At 43.5% G+C, this 6,319-nt stretch overlaps 1 pseudogene; it reads left to right on the top strand.

The window, feature by feature from the left end:
• Positions 1–848: 848 nt before the first annotated feature.
• On the top strand, positions 849–2,491 carry LOC112861162 (methylosome subunit pICln-like; annotated as a pseudogene).
• Positions 2,492–6,319: the final 3,828 nt, after the last annotated feature.

The raw sequence follows: 6,319 nt of genomic DNA, 5'->3' as shown, positions 1-6,319 counted from the left end.
ACATCTGTGCTGAGCAGGGCTGGGTCAGAAGACAGTTTTACTCAGGTTACAACCTGCACGTCAAAGGCCTGTGTCACACCGGCTGGGCTCATTTCCACGTTGCTGTGTGGTCATTCACTATCACTAAATGTCCTTCTTAACAGTTCCTCTCCACTGATTTTTCTATCAATAAGGCTTAAGATTTTATGTGAAAGCTCAAAGTAATGAAAGTAGCCAAAATCACACATTTCTCCTGGGTTAGCTGTATTGTTTATTCTGCTCGGTCCTTTAAATGAGATAGATTTTGGAATTTAATGTTTTGTTTTTTTTTTTCTAATCACCTAGACAATATATATTCCACCTAGGAAATATCAAAAGTATAGCAAAATGCAAAAAATAAGAATAAAAGTTGCCTATAGGAGCGCCTGGGTGGCTCAGTCGATTAAGCATCTGACCTCAGCCCAGATCATGGTCTCACAGTTCGTGGGTTTGAGCCCCATGTCAGGCTCTGTGCTGACAGCCCAGGGCCTGGAGTCTGCTTCAGATTCTGCGTCTCTGTCTCCCTCTGCCCCTTCCCCACCCATGCTCTCTCTCTCTCAAAAATAAATAAACATTAAAAAAAACTTTTAAAAAGCTGCCTATACTCTAATCAGCCAGATGTAATATTCTTAAAATACTGGTATATTATCTTTTTAATTTTTCTTCTAGTTTTCTTTCTATACATATATCACTTTGTTAAGTTGGGCTTGTGTACACAACTTAAATTTTTACCTTTAAAATGATAGCTTTTCCTGGGGCAGGATGAGGTGAGCAGCTGGATGGCTGTGTTTCAGTTCCCTTCCCTGCCTGTTTCCACATTCCCTGTAGCAATGAGCTTCCTCAAAAATTTCCTACAGCTCTGCCTCACTGAGGCGCCCCAGCAGCAGCAGTCGGATACCAAGGCTGTGCTGAGCGGCAAGGGCCTTGGCACCGGCACCCTTTGCATCGCTGAGAGCCACCTGACTTGGTCAAATGGCTCCGGATTAGGATTCTTGATGAAATACCCCGTCATTAGCTTCATGTGGCATCCAGGGACCTAAATGCCTATCCACAAGAGCATTTGTATATCAGGGTGCATGAGGAGAAGGAGGAAGAGGAGGAGGCGAAGGAGAAGAAGAAGAAGGAGGGGCAGGAGGAGGAGAAGAAGAAGAGGAGGAGGAGGAGAAAGAAGAAGAACAAGAAGAGGAGGGGGAGGAGGAAGAAAAGGAAGAAAAGAGGAAGAAGAAGAAGAGGAAGAAAAAGAAGGAGGAGGAGGAGGAAGAAGAAGGGGAGGAAGAAGAAAGGGAGGAAGACAAAGAAGGAAAACAAGAATAAGAACAGGAGGGAGGAGAAGCAGGAGGGGGAGAAGGAGAAGAGGAAAAGGAAGAAGAAGGAGGAGGAGGAGGAAGAGGAAGAAGAACAAGAAGAGGAGGAAGAAAAGCAAGAAGAAGAAGAAGGAGGAGGAGGAGGAGGAGGAAGGGGAGGAAGAAGAAAGGGAGGAAGACAAAGAAGGAGAACAAGAACAAGAACAGGAGGGAGGAGAAGCAGGAGGGGGAGAAGGAGAAGAGGAAGAGGAAGAAGAAGGAGGAGGAGGAAGAGGAAGAACAAGAAGAGGAGGAGGAGGAAGAAAAGCAAGAGGAAGAACAAGAAGAAGAACAAGGAGAAGAAGAAGAAGAAGAAGAAGAAGAAGAAGAAGAAGAAGAGGAGGAGGGAGGGGGAGGAGGAAGAGGAGGGGGAGGAGGAGAAGAAGAAGAAGAAGAAGAAGAAGAAGAAGAAGAAGAAGAAGAAGAAGGAAGAGGAGGAGGAGGAGAAGGGGAGGAAGAAGAAAGGGAGGAAGACGAAGAAGGAGAACAAAAAGAACAAGAACAAGAACAGGAGGGAGGAGAAGCAGGAGAAGGAGGAGGAGGAGGAGAAGGAGGAGGGGGAGGAGGAGAAGAAGAAAAAGAAGGTGGGGGAGGAGGAGAAAGAGGAGGAGGAGGAGAAGGCAGTGATGATGATGTTGAACCTATTGCTCAATTTAGGTCTGTGCTTAGTGATAAACCTACATTGGAGGCAATATTCGCTGCAATGTGTGAATGCCAGGCTTTGCATCCAGATCCTGAGGGTGAAGATTCAGACGACCACCGTGGAGAAGAATACGATGTGGAAGACCTTTAACAAGGGCGGGGAGACATCCCTGCACTTCACACCTGTGAAGCAGGACTACCCCATCGAACAGGGTAAGGCCAAGTTACACTGGAGAGATAAGAAGGTATGCTTTCTCAGTCTGTGAGCAGCCAGTATAACACGGCTGGAGAGCAGACAGAAGATTCAGTGAGACTGTGAAGAGGGGATAGAGAGAGGTACTACCCCAACCATTGGTGCTCAGTTTGCGTATGCAGATGTTGACCACTGAGGATGATTTACTCTGCTGTGGGATTCTGCTCGTAACTGTAGGAAAGAACTTGGTGCCTCTTCTACTATGGAGTGGGTGTTGATGAGAGTCTTTGTCTTTCCCCAACCAGCTCTTTTTAGAGACAAAGTATACTGAGACAAAAAGTTCTCATGAGCATTGGATACTATGGCCTTTATTAACAAAGGCGAATTAACTTGACCAAGAGGGTATTTGTAGTTTATCATCTACCCCCAAACTTTCTGTGCATAGGTACCCTCTGAGTAGGCCTACAATTCCTGCCTCCACTCTATGCATCGCCTGTCACCCAGCAGGCCTACGTGATGGGAATGTGCAGGCCCTTGAAGGTGCAGGTACACTGGATGGGAAGGAGGGAGGCTGAGTCTAAGATACACCCCTTTAGAACCTAAGGATCCCCATACCCCTTAAAAAGACAGAGATCTGAGAAATCCTGGCCTCTGCTCGTTCTCCACAGGGTTGTGGGTCTTTTTACTAATTTGGGACCCAGATAAATTCATTCAGGCTTCTTCATGGAGCCCTTTGGGAAACATCCCAGCCTTGTTTACTACCACTAACAAGTGCCTCCGACCATGTCCCTCACCAGTTTGTTTTGTTATAACCTCTTAGGTCCATCTCCATAACAACAAGTGAAATTGGGATGAAGTCCTCAAAGTACTTCAGATAATTATTTTGTCTTTGTAAGAGTTTAACAAGTAAATCTAGGTTTTCTATAAAAATACATACATACGAAAATACATAAATAAATAAAAGAATGGCTTTTGTTACGTTCCAGAAACTACTCTTGGGGCTTCATATGTTTTATGTGATTAATAGCATATTGTGAACATATCCTTATGTCATTCAAAATTATTCAAACATGTGCTTTAATGGCTACATACTATAGCACCACACTGTGCATTATCAGAGCCTTGGTGTCCAATGTACAAGCCACTGCCTGCATAAGCTGTGGGACTGGCATGTGGTGAGGTCTCCCTTGAGCAAGAGGAGCCTTTTCTCCTAGGTCACACAAAGGTGCCATTTGGGCTAGAAAATGCCCAGGTGCACAAAAATAGCATAACCTAGCCAGCTCCCCATCACTGGGATTTCTCGGGTCATTTCCATGTATCACTATTATAAATATCTTTGGGGTTTTTTTAAATAAATAAATTTGGTTTTTTTAATTTTTTTATGTTTACTTATTTTTGAGAGAGAGAGAGAGAGAGAGAGAGAGAGCGAGCAGGGGAGGGGCAGAGAGAGAGGGAGACACAGAATCCAAAGCAGGCTCCAGGCTCCGAGCTGTCAGCACAGAGCCCAATGTGGGGCTCAACCTCGCGAACCACAAGATCGTGACCTGAGCCGAAGTCAGATGCTTAATCGACGGAGCCACCCAGGCACTCCTGTGCATAATTTGTTAAATCAAAGAATACTTAATTTTTGAGGCTCTTGTTAATGTTGCTGAACTGCTCTCCTACCACATAATTCAGAGTGCCCTTTTCTCTACAGCTTCTCCATTCTAGATGTTTCCATCTTCTCTAATCCTGGACAATTGAATGTATGACAAGTGCACATTTTTAATGTCCAATGATTTGATTACTAGAGAGAATGAATATTTTTATTTTTAGGTTTTTTTCAGTTTTTTTTTTTTTTTTATTATTTGAGAGAGAGAGAGAGCATGAGCAGGGGAGGGGCAGAGGGAGAGGGATGAGACACTCATCCTCATCGTAGACCCCAGTGGGGGGCTTGATCCCACAACTCTGGGATCATGACCTGAACCAAAATCAAGAGTCGATGCTCAACCAACTAAGCCACCCAGGCACTCCAGAGTGAATATTTTTAGATGCTTGTTAAAAATATGTATTTCTTCCCTTAAAAATGGCTAATCATATTCCTTGCCATTTTTCTATTGGGATATTAGTCTTATTGATTTAAGGGCTCTTTGTAGGTCAAGAATGTTAACCTGTTACCTGCCATGTGTTTTTTTATGTATTTATTTTTTTCCATGTATTTTAAAAACATTTTTCCCAATTGTATATTGTCTTTTGATTTTGCTTTGATACTTTAAAATTTGTATGTCATTTTTAACATGAGAGTAGTCAAATCTATTGATCTTTTCCTTTATGGCTTCTGCCTTTACTTTGATGTTTAAAAGGCTTTTTCCATTCCAACTCAGAATTTACCATTTGTTCATTTTTAATTAAACATCACATATCTGTAACCTAGGTCCTTTCAAACTGGCCTTGGTTTATAAGGTTCAGAGTCTGCTAACTTGTTCCCAAAAATGTGGCTGCTTTGGCTAGCAGAGCATTGGACTGGGAGTGGGGAATTGGGAGAGGAAATGGGAGAAATTAATCTTCAATAGATTCTGCTTCTCTGTGCCTAAATCCTCTGTGTTGTAAAATGTAGAAAATTACATTTGGACCTCAATTTTACCCTTTTTTCCTGTTATAAAATATGGCACAAAAACAGAAGGCTGCACCGTGATAAATAAGCATGACAACTGTCCATATAACTGTCATCTGTGTTATTGAGATGGAGACAGAGAGATGGGGGAGGGGACGGAGGGGAAGGGGGAAGAGGACAGGGTTGGGGGAGGGAGAGAGAAGAGAGATTCCTGCTGAAGGTCCTTTCTCAAGGACACACTCCTCTTACCTCTTGGTAATCACTATCCTGACTGTTAAGGTCTTCACCTCCTTGTTGTGCTTTAGGCTTTGATACCCTATGTATTCATCACCTAAATTGCCTGCATGTTTCTAAGTTTTTAATGGTTTGATTTTTTTCATTCATATCTCTAATCCATTAAAATTTATCTTATTTTACGATGTGAGAAATTAAAAGTTATTTTTTCCTCGGATGGTTTAGCAATTATTTTGGCACTGCTTACAGCACAATACTTTCTTCCCGAACCATGCTTTTAACAGTCAGGTTTTGGGCGCCTGGGTGGCTCCGTCGGTTAAGCATCCGACTTCGGCTCAGGTCACGATCTCACGGTTCGTGGGTTCGAGCCCCACATCAAGGCTCTGTGCTGACGGCTCAGAGCCTGGATCCTGTTTCAGATTCTGTGTCTCCCTCTCTCTCTGCCCCTCCCTCACTCGTGCTCTGTCTCCCTCTCTGTCTCAAAAATAAATAAACATTTAAAAATAAATAAATAAATAAAAGTCAGGTTTCCTGAGATGTAATTTATCCTCTTTAAGGGTAAAGTTCTATGAATTTTCACAAACATACACAAGTGTGTAGTCACCACCATCATCCCACAGAGTTCATTTGTGCCCTTTTGTAGTGAGTCCCACACTCCGGCGCCTGGCAACCACCGATCTGTTTGCTGTTCCCATAGTTGTGCCTTTTCCTGATCGTCAACCTAACATGAACATACAGTTTCTAGCCTTTTGAGTCCGCCGTCTTGCACATAGCACGATGCTTTTGAGATCTGTCCATATTGTTGCTTGTATCAGTAATTCATCCTTTTTATTGACGAGTAGTATCCCATCATCAGGGTACACAGGTTCAGTCTTTCACCATTAAGGATGATGGTAGCTGTAGGGTTTTTGTAGATGTCCTTTATCCCATGAGGCAGTTCTACTTGGCTGAGAGTTTTTATCACAAATGGATATTCAATTTTATCAAATGCCTTTCATGAAGCTACTGAGCGATGCATCTCTGTCTGTCTGCCCTGGGAGTAATAGACTTCGTCACCCTGGAGACTTGAAGCTTTAGTCTACATTCAAGGGGAAATTGTCCAGTGGAACGGACAGGGCCTTGTGCCCCACAGCACTTGAAGCCCTGTGAGCAAGTGCTGCCGTCCGTGACCCTGGTAGCTTAAGGCTTTTGATGCCTAAGAGAGAAGAACCCAGGAAGCACATGACATTTTGTGTCCCCCAGCCACCATTAATCAATTACCTCTGCCCTGCCTGTACCTCCGAGGTGGGCTGGAGA

The sequence above is a fragment of the Puma concolor genome, chromosome A1 (assembly GCF_028749965.1).
Source record: "Puma concolor isolate L17-30 chromosome A1, mPumCon1.1.hap2, whole genome shotgun sequence".
Taxonomy (NCBI): domain Eukaryota; kingdom Metazoa; phylum Chordata; class Mammalia; order Carnivora; family Felidae; genus Puma; species Puma concolor.
This window is presented reverse-complemented; position numbering and strand designations above follow the sequence as displayed.